At 42.8% G+C, this 15,164-nt stretch overlaps 1 long non-coding RNA gene across 1 annotated transcript; it reads left to right on the plus strand.

The window, feature by feature from the left end:
- The first annotated feature begins 318 nt into the window (after positions 1–318).
- Positions 319–6,596, plus strand: LOC105498844 (uncharacterized). The gene is made up of 3 exons (XR_011613020.1): positions 319–389; positions 5,760–5,798; positions 6,357–6,596. It is a non-coding gene; the product is annotated as an uncharacterized lncRNA (long non-coding RNA).
- Positions 6,597–15,164: the final 8,568 nt, after the last annotated feature.

The raw sequence follows: 15,164 nt of genomic DNA on the forward strand, positions 1-15,164 counted from the left end.
GCTTCTCTGTATCCCATTGAGTAACAGCAGGATAACAGGAAATGTTTCCAAATTCTGGAATCAAAGGCACCATGCCACTGCAAAGTAACACAGTGGAAATGTAGATGTTATCATAGAACACAGCTATACATGATTGTTTTCATTTATAACACGGGTTCTACTTGTCTCTGTCTCCACTGGGTGCCTTCGAACAAGTCACTTCATCCCCTCTCCCTCAGGCCGTGGCTTCTTGCCTCTGAAAAATGACAACTTGAACTCGATGGCTTCCTAAGGTCCTTCCTGCCCAACAGTCATACAAGCTGTGGCCTGGCATTCCTGGAGGGAGGGAGGTACAGTGTGCCAGGTGCTAACAGCCACAGCTTGATTTCATCCAATCTTCATTTCATCAGGTAGCTATTAATATCCCCATTTCATGGATGAGAAAACAGAGGTTTAGAGAAGTTAAATAATTTATCAACAGTCTTAGAGCCGGTTAAGCCATGGAGTCTGGGTTCAGACCTTGAACACCGTGTTTTTAGTGACTGTGCATCGAGATCCTGCTGCCGTGATAGACACTGGGATAAAAAGCCCGCAGTCAGCACTCTCTTAGGGCCAGCCCCGTCCTCAGCACATTGCAGGTACTAATTTCGCCCAATCCACAGTCTTATCTCCATTTGACAGTTGAAGAAACTAGGTCCAGAGAGGTTATGCAACCCACCCAAGGTCACACAGATAGTATGTGTAGGAGAAACATTCATAACAGCCAGCCATAACTTTGAACGATGTTTCCACTTTTTTATAATAGAGTATGAAAAGATTGTTTTTAACATCTATGTGTAGAATATTTGTCCACTACCAAAGACTCTAACTTTCAAGACCTCCTCCAATACTAGGATTTTTTTTTTTTTTTTTTTTTGACATGGAGTCCCCCTCTGTTGCCCAGGCTGGAGCGCAGTGACACGATCTCAGCTCATCACAACCTCCGTCTCCCGGGTTCAAGCGATTCTTCTGCCTCAGCCTCCCGAGTAGCTGGGACTACAGGCGCACGCCATCGTGCCTGGCTAACTTTTGTATTTTTAGTAGAGACGGGGTTTCACTATGTTGGCCAGTCTGATCTCGAACTTCTGACCTCATGATCCATCCGCCTCGGCCTCCCAAAGCGTTGGGATTATAGGCATGAGCCACCGCGTCCAGACAATACTAAGATTTAATTCCCCCAAAAACCTCCTCACTGGTCATCCCTAAGCACTAGCAGTTGGGCATATTAATGAAATACATCAGTTAGACAATCAACTTAGTTCATCCTTAAGGGAGGGTCGTCTAAACATGTTAATCTAGACTTTTTAAAAAGTGTGTGACATAGTAATGCAAGATTTGGGAGATGATTCTGTATCATCATAAATTGCTTATTTGTAGTATCCTGAACTGAAACTTGTAAATTTCTCCAAGCATAAAATAAGCTCCTATTTAAGCAAAACGGAATTTAGTCTACGGGCCATTTAAGACCACCCTGTTGAACATTTTCAGGACTTAGGGTCCAAAATAACTTTTTTAAATGACATGTGTGTTTATCATAGAGAGGTGTGGGTGGAGTTAAGGGAGCAAAACAGGTGCTCATTTATTTAATAATTCTTTATTATCTTCTAGATATTTGAGAATACAGTAACAAAAATATTGTCCCTGCTGGGCGAGGTGGCTTATGACTGTAATCCCAGCACTTTGGGAGGCCAAATCGGGTGAATTGCTTGAGGTCAGGAGTTTCAGACCAGCCTGACCAACAGGGTGAAACCACGTCGCTACTAAAAATACAAAAATTTGCCAGGTGTGGTGGCACATGCCTGTAGTCCCAGCTACTCAGGAGGCTGAGGAAGGAGAATCGCTTGAACCCAGGAGGCAGAGGCTGCAGTGAGCTGAGATCGCACCATTGCATTCCAGGCTGGGTGACAGTGAGACTCCCTCTCAAACCAAAACAAAACAAAGCAAATAAACAAACAAAAATATACATATACATATATAGTCCCAGCTCCAATCTTTGATCTATGGAGAAGGCAGATGTTAGTCCATTCATACACAATAACGTCCTTAGGTTTCATCATGTGAAACAAAGCAGTGCAGATTTCTTTTTTTTTTTTTTTTTTTTTTTTGAGACGGAGTCTCGCTGTGTCTCCCAGGCTGGAGTGCAGTGGCGTGATCTCAGCTCACTGCAAGCTCCGCCTCCCGGGTTCACACCATTCTCCCGCCTCAGCCTCCCAAGTAGCTGAGACTACAGGCGCCCGCCACCACGCCCGGCTAGTTTTTTGTATTTTTAGTAGAGACGGGGTTTCACCATGTTAGCCAGGATAGTCTCGATCTCCTGACCTCGTGATCCACCCGCCTCGGCCTCCCAAAGTGCTGGGATTACAGGCTTGAGCCACCGCGCCCGGCCAGCAGTGCAGATTTCTAAGAGGGGGTTTTATGCCATTCTAAAGTTAGAGTTCTCAGAGGGTGTTTTATCCCACGACTGGGGTAGATAATATTAAACTGTTACTTTATGCCAAAACTTAATGGCATAAAGCAACAGTTTAATAGCAACAATGTAATATTATCTATCCCAGTCCTGTAGGTTGACCATGCTCAGCTGGATGGTTCTCAGTTGAGGTCTCACATAGGGAGAGGTGTCAGTCGGGGAAGTCATGTGAAGGCTTGGCTGAGGGCTGCAGTCATCCGAATGCTCAGCTGGGCAGGATGTCCAGGGTGGTTCACTGACACGGCTTGCCAGCTGCTGCTGGGAGCTCAGCTGGGGCTGTCAATCACTGTGCCTACACATGGCTGCTTCCTGTGGCTGGGGCATCTCACAGTATGGAGACTAGTTTCCTAGAGGGGATATCCTGAAAAAGTGTTTCTAGAGTCTCAGGCAGAGCCAGTAAGGTTTTTTTATTATCTGCTTTTGGAAGTCACATGGCATCATTTCCACTATACTGTACTGGTCAAAAGCAAATACTGACACAACCCAGATTCAAGGTTGAATACTAGATGGTATAATTAAGTGGGAGGGCCATCTTTGAAGACCAGCTACCATACCATGGAAGGGTTATAAGTGATGCGTTACACAGTCAGACGGTTGCTGTGTTGTATGAATTGGAGGAAAGCAAAATAAAGTCGGGGAGACAGTGAGGTGGCTTTAGAGGACTGTGACTCCCAATACTCATTCTGTCCTTCCCATTGGGTAGCAATGGTACCATCTAAGTGATAGATTACAGCTCCAAGGTGGACCTTGTTAGGATCATTCCTTCCTTTCTTTACATTGATTGATTCAGGGATGGGCAGAGCTAAGCCAATTTGAGTATCTGAGATTTGAGCCGGGCTCTGAGAGTCTCTGAGAAAGCTGGTTACTTGCTTTTAAGAAAAACCTCAGGAAACCAGTCTCTCTTTGCCTAGGCGTAAATGCAATCATACAGAACTGGTGACTGTTGACTGATGTCTTATAACCAGTGAGGAATGTTGGCCTTCAGATGATCTTGATATTGGTCTTAAATGGAAGTTAATATTCTGGTAGGTAGCAGAGCAAGGATCTCAAAGGAACTAGGGTCTTCAATGGCTTTGTTGGGCCACAGGACTAGAGCTATCTTGGGGTGGACTGAACCTCATTTTTTAAATTTTACATGACTAATTGGGACACTGAATGGCACTGTATGTCTTGCAAAGCTACAAGTATACTCAAAGGCATTAGAGTGAGTATGCAGAAGGACAAAGGATGGGAATGCGAGTGAGGCTCTGATGCAAACGGGAAAATATGCCGGTGGATAAATAAATGAACTACAAGTTATTTTAAACTTAGTCTGAATAACTCAGTTTTATACCCCTACATTGAAAAACCTCATGATGAACTGAAGGCACTTAAAAGACATCTAAGGAAAAGTTTCAGGAATGGAGTCAAGGGTGTGTATTCAAAACTACATGTATGCCAAAATACTGTAGATTTATGAGAGACTTAAAGAAATTTTCTTTCCTTTCTTTTTCTTTTTCTTTTTTTCTTTCTTTTTTTTTTTTTTTTTGAAACAGGGTCTCACTCTGTAACCCAGGCTGGAGTGCAGTGGCGCAATCACAGCTCGCTGCAGTCTCGATTTCTAGGGCTCAAACGATCCTCCCACCTCAGCCTCCCAAGTAGCTGGGACAGCAGGCACACACTGCCATCTCCAGCTAACTTTTGTATTTTTTGTAGAGACAGGGTTTCACCATGTCGCCAAGGCTGGTCTCAAACTCCTGAGCTCAAGCGATCCACCTGCCTCAGCTTCCCAAAGTGCTGGGATTACAGGCGTGAGCCACCATGTCCAGCCCCCAAAGCTCTTTCTTATCTAAATGTTCCTTTATATATCATAGGCTGTTTTCTCCTGAATACAATATATTCTTCTTTTGTCCCTGAACATATCAATGTTATGTTTTTCCTTCTCCTCTGTGCATTAACTCTGCTTCTCCAAGTTCTTTTTTTTAAATAAGATTTTTATTTTAGAATAGCTTTAATGTCACAGAAAAATTACAAAGGTAGTACAAAGCGTTCTTCTCTACCCTACACCCGGTTTCTCCTGGTATTAACAGCTTGCATTAGAATGGCACATTTGTCACAATATCTGTCACAAGGAACCAATGTTACCAAGTTCTTTTTACTCTTTGGAATTGATCTTTCATCCTAGAGGCTTTCCTCAATTCCGTGGTGACTCTCGATGGCCATTTTATGTTTAACAGCTAGGACACTCTAGATAAATAAACAGATTTTTGATGAGCTTAAATAAAGTCTTTCTAGAGACTATCGTGAGTCTGACACTATATAAATATCCACGGATTCAGTCTCTCTCGAGGGGAATAGTCCACAGCAGGAAAAAGCTAAAATTTTAGAATGTTTAAAATTCTGCTTTTTTTTCTCCCGAAATACACTAACTAGAAATTGATATGTAATACGATCAAGTAGAAATGAAATCTAGGATGAGTGTGGTGGCTCACACCTGCAATCCCAGTGCTTTGGGAGGCCAAGACAGAAGGTTTGCTTAAGGCCAGGAGTTTGAGACCAGCCTCTTTGATGAGACCTTGTCTCTATAAAAAATAATAAAAAAAATAGCCAGTCATGGTGGCACACACACCTCTAGTCCCAGCTACTTGGGAGGCTGAGGCAGGAGGATTGCTTGAGGCCAGGAGTTCAAGGCTTCAGTGAGCTGTGATCACACCACTGCATTTCAGAAAGCTGTGATTGTACCACTGCACTCCAGCCTATGTGACAGAGAAAGATCCTGTCTCTTAAAAAAACCCGAAATAAGGCCGGGCGCGGTGGCTCAGTCCTGTAATCCCAGCAATTTGGGAGGCCGAGGTGGGCAGATCATGAGGTCAGGAGTTTGAGACCATCCTGGCTAATACGGCGAAACCTCGTCTCTACTAAAATTACAAAAAATTAGCCGGGCGTGGTGGCACGTGCCTGTGGTCCCAGCTACTTGGGAGTCTGAGGCAAGAGAATCGCTTGAACCCAGAAGGCGGAGGTTGCAATGAGCCAAGATTGCACCACAGCACTCCAGCCTGGTGAAAGAGCGAGGCTCCGTCTCAAATTTAAAAAATTAAAATTAAAATTAAAAAAGGATAGCTAAGAAATATAGTTATTTGGGAAAACAGAAGACATTTTTAAAGTAAATATAATCGACATGCCTGGTAAGGAGTACTCTAAGGCAGGGTCTTCATGCCTCTTCTGGCAAAATGTCACCTGGTCACTGGACCATCCACTTCATATTTCTATTTCCCATCTTTCCTCTGAACTGCAGATCCAAGAATCCTGCCGCCTGTGGGACTTCTCTATTTGGGTATGTAACATCCACTCCCAAACTTGTTCCTCATTTAATCTCTCCACCTTCAAAAATGGTCATTCCATTCACTCACAGTTCAGGCTAAAGAGCTGGGGGCACCCTCGATCCCCCTTTTGCTCTCATCCTACAGCAGCCAATCCTGTCTTCCACTGATGTCTCAGGTGTGACAACTTCTCACCTCACCATCACCACCACTGGGCCTCAGTCAGGACTTGCGCAGCTGCTTCACTCACGCTCTCCTGCCACACTCGCATTTTCCCGTCTCAAAGCATTTGCACTTGGTCTTCTGCCTTCTTAGCTCACCTTTTCACCAAACGTTCATCGATCTCATTCCTTTACTTTAAAAATAGTTCCGTTCCAACAATACCTCTTAGGAGAGACCTTCCCTGTCCACTCTCTGTAATTCTTTATCTCCACACATACTTTCGCTTTCTTCATAGCACTTTATGATGTTAACTTAAATATTTAGTTCTCTATCTGTTTATTGTCAACTACCCACTAGAATGTAAGTTCCCAGGAAATCAAACATGATTTTATGCATTTCTACATCTCCAGTGACTAAGAGAGTCAATGCTGAATATGAGTGAACGAATGAATGGATGAAGTGAAATTAAAGCTGAAATGAAAGTCTAACGGACTGGTCTGATGGGGTAAGCAGGCACAACTAAAGATAAAATCAGTTTACTAGAATATTAACGTCAGGAATCTTGCCAAAATGAAACAGAAAAGGACAAAAATTGAAAATGTTGGAAAAAGTTAATGTATATAAAAGATAAATGTATACATATATTTAAAGAAAAGGGAATTTTTATCGTTATAAAATATACATAAATATAAAGTTTACCATTTTCATCATTTTTAAGTGTGTAAGTTAGTGGCATTAAGCATCTTTTCATGTGCTTCTTGGCCATTTGTATATCTTCTTTGGAGAAATGTCTATTCAAGTCTTTTGCCCATTTTTGAACTGAGTTTGTTGCTGCTGTTGTTAAGCTGTAGGAGTTGTTTTTATATATTCTGGATGTTAAGTCCTTATTAGATATAGGCTTTGCAAATATTTCCTTCCAGAAACAGGAGGACTTTTTGTTTGTTTGTTTGTTTGTTTTAAGAAAGAACATAAATAATGAGGAAGAAATAGTAAAAACAAAAAAAAAAATTGAAAACAATTGTTCTAGAACTGAAGAAAGATACAATTCTTCAGCTTGAAGAAACATACCTAGTATCCAGCAGAATAAATAAAAATGGTTATCTTTACTATCCATAATACCTATATGTATATATACACAGGTACATGCTATATTGTTACATGCACTTAAGCACACACATAAATAGATCATATCCTCTGAAAATATGCTTTTTCCATCAGCACAGTGTCTTTGAGATGTATCCTTATTGATGCATGTAAATGTGGGTAAAAATAAACTGGATGTATATTTTTCACATTCTAGAAAATTTTCAAGGTAACAGGTCAACAGATCAATCTAACAAAAGGAGGTAGAGAACTACAGACATCACACAAACCAGCCTCCAAGATACAAACCTGAAATAGGACAAACAGGATCACTTAATTATAATAAAAGAAACAATCCTCTGTGGAAAGGCTGAGATAAAACATACCGCATTTGAAGAAACATCAACAGGAGAAATCAAACATCAAAAAGCACACACAGGGCCAGGCACAGTGGCTCCTGCCTGTAATCCCAGAGCGAGGAGGGAGGCCGAAGTGGGTGGATCACTTGAGGTCAGGAGTTCGAGACCAGCCTGGCCAACATGAAACCCCATCTCTATTAAAAATACAAAAATTAGCTGGGCATGGTGGCACACTCCTGTAATCCCAGCTACTGGGGAGGCTAAGGCATGACAATCACTTGAACCCAGGGGGCGGAGGTTCCAGTGAGCTGAGATTGCACCACTACACTCCAGCCTGGGCCACAGAGCAAGACTCCATCTAAACAAACAAACAAACAAAAAAACAGTTCACTATTCCCTTTGACCCAGAACACCCCACAAAATGATGTAAATCCAGTGGTTCAAATCTTTGTATTCACTTTAGGAGCATCCAAGAAACTGCCCAGGCCATCCCAGTATGCATACACAAAAAGCCACCATGTATGTGAAAGATGCCACCTTACAAAAGCAATGTGTGCCTCTCCATCATTACCAGGGTGGAGATGGTGAGTGTGTGCAGGCCATATAGTGGGGCTGGACAGAGGGTTGGTGGCCTAAAAAGAGAGCTGAATGTTCGCTGCACGTGCTTAACAATGCAGAGAGTCCTGCTGAACTCAAGGGTTTAGCTGCAGATTGGCTGGTCATTGAGCTTATCCTGGGGAACAAAGCCCCTTGAGATGTGCGTCCAATTATATTTGCAGAGTTCATGGTCAGGATAACCCACACATGAGTGTCCCTTGAACAGATCCTTACTGAAAAAAAAAAATTGTTCCTAAACCAGAAGAGGAGTTCGCAAAGAATAAAAGGATACCTCAGAAGAGACTGAAGAAACAGAAACTTATTGCCAGGGAGGAAATTCAGCATAAAATAAATGCAAATAAAAATTTAAAATAGGCCGGGCGCGGTGGCTCAAGCCTGTAATCCCAGCACTTTGGGAGGCCGAGGCGGGCGGATCACAAGGTCAGGAGATCGAGACCACAGTGAAACCCCGTCTCTACTAAAAATACAAAAAATTACCCGGGCGCGGTGGCGGGCCCCTGTAGTCCCAGCTACTCAGGAGGCTGAGGCAGGAGAATGGCGGGAACCCAGGAGGCGGAGCTTGCAGTGAGCCGAGATCGCGCCACTGCACTCCAGCCTGGGCAACAGCGTGAGACTCCGTCTCAAAAAAAAAAAAAAAAAAAATTAAAAATATGTATACCCAGATATTACTAAGAAGTTGTAGAAAATCAACACCTGAATGAGAATTACTACTCCTGGAAACAGTTAATAAATCAAATACTTGGAAACACTGAGGTAAGTATAATTGCATTCTCAGAGGAACAAGTGAAATTGTTTTATATGCGTTACATTCAGTTTTTCTCCCCCCGCCCCCATTTTCCTACTGCCCCTGCAACCAGGTCATCATCTCCACCACTCCACCAAAACTGCTCTTACTGAGGTCATCAGTGATGCCCACATTGCTAAAGCTGTGGTCACTTCTTTGTCTACCTCTCGGCCTTTTAGCACTGCTCAACCAGGTGGCCACTCCGTTGTCCCAGAGCCCTCTCCTGGTTTTCCTCAGACATTCCGGACATTCCCATTCAGTCCCCTTGGCTGGCTGTCCCTAGGGGCTCAGGCTTGAGCCTCTTCTCTCTCCATTCCTTCCTCGGGTGATCTCATCTGGAGTCTTTAAGTTTGCACTGTAACCAAGCTCAGGCCTGGCCGCTCGCAGTTTGCACAGCTGGTAACAAGGATGAAGTACAGGGATAGGAAAGTGACTGTATTCGAGCTAGCAGTGGGAAAGTAGCCAGTTTACACATCCAGAAATGGCTTCAAACTTCAGGCTGGGAAGAGGGTATTCAAAGCGGGACCTTGGAATGGGAGGCATGCTGGCGTGGTGCTGAGTGTAAAGTCTGTGTGTCCTGCTACCACTGTAACAGGAGCTGTGGTCCACCTGCGGCCCCAGCTGGCATCATCTCAACATCTCATATATTGCGGGTGGGAATGCAAAATGATGCAGCCACTCTGGAAAATAGTTTGGACATTTTTTATAAAACTACCATGTGATCCACCAATGGCAATCCTGGGCAAGTATCCCAGAAAAATGAAAATTGATGTTCACGCAAAAATCTGTACACAAATGTTTATAGCATCTTTTATTCATTACCGCCTAAAACTGCAAACTATCCAGATGTCCTTGAATATGTGAATAGCTAAACAAACTGTGGTACACTCATACTATGAATGCTACATGGCCATCAAAAGGAACAAACCAGTATTCCATGCACCTTCCTGGATGAATCTCTAGGGAATTATGCTCAATGAAAAAAGTTAATCCTGAAAGGTCTCCTATTGTATGATTCCATTTTCATAACATTCTAGAAACCCAAAACTATAGAAATGAAGAGAAGGTTAGTGGATGACAGGGGCCAAGGCAGGGAGAGGAAGGGAACTGGGTGCAGTGGTAAAAAGACAACATGAGAGATCCTTGTGGCAAACAAATGATTCCGTATCTTGACAGTGTCAATGTCAATGTCCTGGTTGTGATATTGTACTATAGTTTTGGAAGATGTTAACACTGAGGAAAACTGGATATTGATGACATTGATGGTAAAGAGTGGATGTGCTATTTCTGAATTATTTCTTACAACTGCATGTGAATCAACAAATATCCCAGAATAAATAATTTTTAAAGCAATATTGTATTGGTATGGTACAAACAAATAGACAAATGAAATGAAATAGAGACTCCACATATAAACCCTATTAGGTTTGTTTCCCCAGAAGCAGACCACAAAACAAGGATTTGTGTAAAAGTAATTTATTAGTGAGCAGTCTCACAAAAAAAAAAATGGTAAAAGAGAGGGGAGTTGGGATGAGGAAGGGAAGGCGACTGGAATGAGTTGAATGGTGGATCTCAAACAGGCATGCCTATGTCCTAATCTCCATGTGATGGTTAGTTTTAGGTGTCAACTTGACTGCGCTAAGGGGTCCTCACATAGCTGGTAAAATTTATTTCTGGGTGCGTCTGTTAGGGTATTTCCAGAAGAGACTAGCATTTGCATTCATAGACTAAATAAAGCAGATTGCCTTCACTAATGTGAGTGGGCATGATTCAATCCATGGAAAGCTTGAGTAGAATAAAAAAGCAGAGGAAGGGTACATTTCATTCTGTGTAAGCTGGGACATCCATATTCTCCGGCCCCTGGACTTTGGTGCTCCTGGTTCTTAAACCTTTGGACGAGGACTAAATTACACCACTGATGTTCCTTGTTCTCCAATTTGCAGATGGCAGTTGTGTGACTTCTCAACTTCCATAATCATGTGAGCCTTTTTTTTTTTTTTTCTTGAGGCAAAGTCTCACTCTTGTCCCCCAGTCTGGAGTGCAATGTGTGTGATCTTGGCTCACTGCAATTTCCACCTCCTGTGTTCAAGCAATTCTCCTGCCTTAACCTTCCAAGTAGCTGGGATTACAGGTGCGTACCACCATGCCCAGCTAATTTTTTGTATTTTAAGTAGAGACGGGGTTTCACCATGTTGGCCAGGCTGGTCTCGAACTCCTGACCTCAGGTGATCCACCCGCCTCAGCCTCCCAGAGTGCTGGGATTACAGGCATGAGCCACTGTACCCGGCCAAGCCAATCATTGTAATAAATCTCCTCTTATGTAGAGATCTATATGTGTTTTATTTATCCTGTTTCCCTGGAGAGCCCTATTATACCCCAGAACATGTCAATGTGACCTTATTTGGTGAAAGGGTCCTAACAGATGTAATGAAGGATCTCAAGATGAGATCATCCTGAATTATCCAGGTGGGCCCTAAATCTAATGAGAAGTGACTTTATAAGAGACACAGAGGAGAGACACATACAGGAAGAGAAGGCCATTAAAAGACTAAGGTAGAAATTACAGTGATGCTGCCACAAGCCAAGAATTCCTGGAGCCACCAGGACCTGGAAGGGGCAAGAATGATACTCTCCTAGAACCTTCAGACAGAGAGCGGCTCCATCAATACTGTGATGTTGGATTTCTGATCTCCAGACTTTGGAGAAAAAAGTTTTGTCTGTTTTAAGCCACAGTAGTTTGTGGCAATTTGTTATGGCAGCTCTAGAAAACTAATACAGATTTTGGTACCAGGAAGTGGGTGCTACTGTAATAAAGACCTCAAATTGTGGAAGTGACTTTGGAACTGAGTAACAAATAGAGGTTGGATGGTTTTTGAGGTACTTGAGAGAAAAGTCGTAGACTTTCTTGAAGAGACTGTTAGTGGAGTTATGGATTTTAAAGGCAATTCTGGTGAGGGAACAGAAGGAAGTGAAGGGTATGGTAGAGAATTCTTCCATCATCTTAGAAATGTATATCTCCTCATGAGCAGAATGTCAGTAGAAATGTGGATATTAAAGGTGGTTTATGTTGAAGGCTAAGAAGCAAATGAGGAACCTGTTATTGGAAACTGAAGGCAAAGTGATCCTTGTGACACAGTGGCAAAGAATTTGGATGAATCGTGTCCTTTACTTAGGTGGATAGCAAAATTTGTAGGCAATGAACTTGGATATTTAGCTGAGGAGATTTCTAAGTGAAGTGTGGAAGGTGCAGCCTGGTTTCTTCGTTCTGTTTGTAATAAAATACAAAAGGAAAGAAGTAAATTGAGGAAGCAGCTGTTAAGCTAAAAGAAACAACACTTGATGATTGAGAGTTTATTGGCCTATTCAGATTGCAAAAGATGCTAAAATTGGGAAATTCACTGTTGGGAAAGTATACTCTGGATAGAGGGTGTGCCTAGACAATATTGCACTGAAGAGATCTGCTGTACAACTGATGGATCCCTCAATTATCTCACAGATCCAAGGATAGATCCAGGGTTATCCAGGAAAGATCTGTGGGGGTTCTTTTATCTAATGGCATGGATCCCTGTGAGGGAGCCTCAAAAGTTCTTGAGCAGGTTGTACCAGAAGAAACACTGTCAGCTTGGCCTGAAGGGACTGAGACAGGACAAAGTGAAAGACAGGCTGTTAGATATGCACAATTCTTCAGGCAAGAAGAGGACTGATAGAACTACTCAGGTATCAGCATGCGCTGCCTTGCAAGAAAAAGGAAGAATGACTCTGAGGACAGGGTCATGGGCACAGGGGTAGAGGCTGAATGTTCAAGAGTAGAGACCTACCGAGCTGCCATGAGCAAAGAGACCTGTGAAGACATGGGCCCAAAAGACACAGCTTCAAGCCACAGAGGATTTTTCCCAGACCTTGAAACCAAATGACTTTACCTTGCTGGGTTTCTAACTTGCTTGGGATTGATTACCCTTTTATTCCTTCTATTTTCTCTGCTTTGCAGTGAGATTGTTTATCATATGCATGGCCCACCTTTGTGTTTTGGAAGCAGGTAACTTGTTTTCTAGTCTCACCAGTCAATAGATGCAGAGGAATATGGCCCTTTCCTAGCTCATCCCCATAGAGTCACCTACACCTGAGTATTAGATTATTTGTATGTGAATATTTGAGACTCTTTGAACTAATTTTTATGATATTTAGATGAGAGTTAAGACCTTTGGAGATGTTGAGATGGAATGAATGTATTTTGCACATGAGGCAGACGTGAATTTGGAAGGCCAGAGGTTGGACTGTAGTAGGTTAAATGGCAGACCCCAAAAAGACATGTTAACATTCGAACCAGGGATTAGAACCTGGGAACATGGCCTATGTGGAAAAAGGTTCTTTATGGATGTAACCAAGTTAAGGCTCTCGCTGGAAGAGGCAAAAATGTCTTCTCCCCCAGAGCCTTTGGATGGAGTATAGCCCTGTCAACACCTTCATTTTGTATATCTGGCCTCCAGAAATGTGAGAAAATAAATTTCTGTTGTTTCAAAGCATCCAGTTTTTGATCGTGTGTTACAGTATCCCTAGGAAACTGATACAGAGGCCAAGCAAAAGTGCCAAATCAAGCAAAATCCCACGGTGTGTTCCTTCCAGTTATCCCAAAATATAACAATCCCAAAGCAGTGGCTTAGAACAATAACAATCGTTTATTTTGCCCACACATTTGGGTGTCATCTGGGCTTAGCTAGGCATACCTCACTCAGGGTCTCTCAGTGGTGGTAACCAGATGGTGGCTGGAACTGGAGCCACCTTGAAGGTGTCATCCCTCATACGTCTGGTACCTGGACTAGTAAGACTCAAACAGCCAGGGGCTGGGGCAGCTGGGGCCCCTTAGTCATCTCTTTCCCCCTCTATGTGATTCTCACATGATCTTTCTACATGGCAGCTGCATTCTCTTACAGAAGCTGCCACAAAGATATGCCCAGTCTCAAGGAGAGGAAAAATAGACTCCACCTTTTGATAAGTATATAAAAGAATTTGCAGATAGTACCATTGACTCAGAATTGCAGAGAGTATGGTGAAGTTCACCCCTCAGAGTTGTCTTGCTAAGTGGGGCAAGGAAGCTGCAATATTTATATTCCAGCTACCATCCGTCATCCACAGTGGTAAGTACTGCCCAGGAGAAGATACATTCTCAGATACTTCCAACTCTCTAGGAGAGCAGGAAATGTAGGAATGGCAGCCTTCGAGGGGGTCCTCTGAGAAATGCAGGCGTGGCTGCTGGAAGGAAAGCACCTGGGGGAGGAAATGCACGCAAGCACAGGACTGTGGGCAGAGCACTGACACGGGTTCCATAGTGCCAACTTATGTGGAAATGTAGGACATAATGTAGCAGCATCATGATCTGGGGTAATACCTGAGGTCCACAGCCACAGAAAACTAGGATGCGACACACCAGAGTGAGGTTAAGAGCAGAAGTTTAATAGGCAAACGAAAGAGAAGAGCTCTCTGTGCAGAGAAAGGGGTCCCAGAGAAAATGGGTTGCCAGTTCTGCGGTAAAATGCACAGGGTTTTATGGATGAGCTTGAGGAAGCAGTGTCTGATTTACATAGGGAATGAAAGATTGGTTGGACCGGGTGTGCCATTTGCACAGTGCATGAAGAAGCTAGCCTCCCACCCTAATCTTTGATTATGCAGATGGCTTCTCTACCTGGCTGATGCCCTGTTGCCTGTTCCTTCACTGTACACGTGGTGAAAAAGAAAATGGAAGATGGAGTCTCCATGTTGAACATACCTGGTTTCCAGGTAGCCCTTTTCTATTGGCACAACTGCCAGCATTCTCCTATGCGCTTCCAGCTTGCTTATCTATGTTTCCAGCTCAATTTTTCAGGCTGCTCTTTGTCAGTAAAGAAATAATTTTGGGGTTGCTTTTTGTTCAGAAGGAAGCTCTGCTGAGGACTCTCTTACCCTCAATATCTGCCTAAATAATTGCTTTTTAACTCCTGTATCAATATCACTGGTACCATTTCAGAGTACTGGGGAAAGTCAGGGTTACTCAAATAAATGGCACTCAAAAAATCGTTATTCCTTTAGAAAAAAACATAATTAAGTCCCTTAACTCTCATTATACAAAAATGTAGTTTCCAGAATAAAGAGCTAATTGCAAATAACAACAAACTGCTGCATGAATGGTTGGAAATCACAGATGTGGTGAAGAAGGCCTTTCTAAGCAATATGCAGATCCAGAGACAAAAAGGGAACAGACTGAAGCACTGCATAAAATTTAAAATTAAAGTATGATGAAAGAGCAGAAACCACTAGGTGGAAACTGAGCAAAAATAGTTTTCACATAGGAAACAGAAAAATGTAAGATATGCAGAATGTATAGAGTTCCTATAAATCCA

This window comes from Macaca nemestrina, chromosome 14 (assembly GCF_043159975.1).
Source record: "Macaca nemestrina isolate mMacNem1 chromosome 14, mMacNem.hap1, whole genome shotgun sequence".
NCBI lineage: Eukaryota > Metazoa > Chordata > Mammalia > Primates > Cercopithecidae > Macaca > Macaca nemestrina.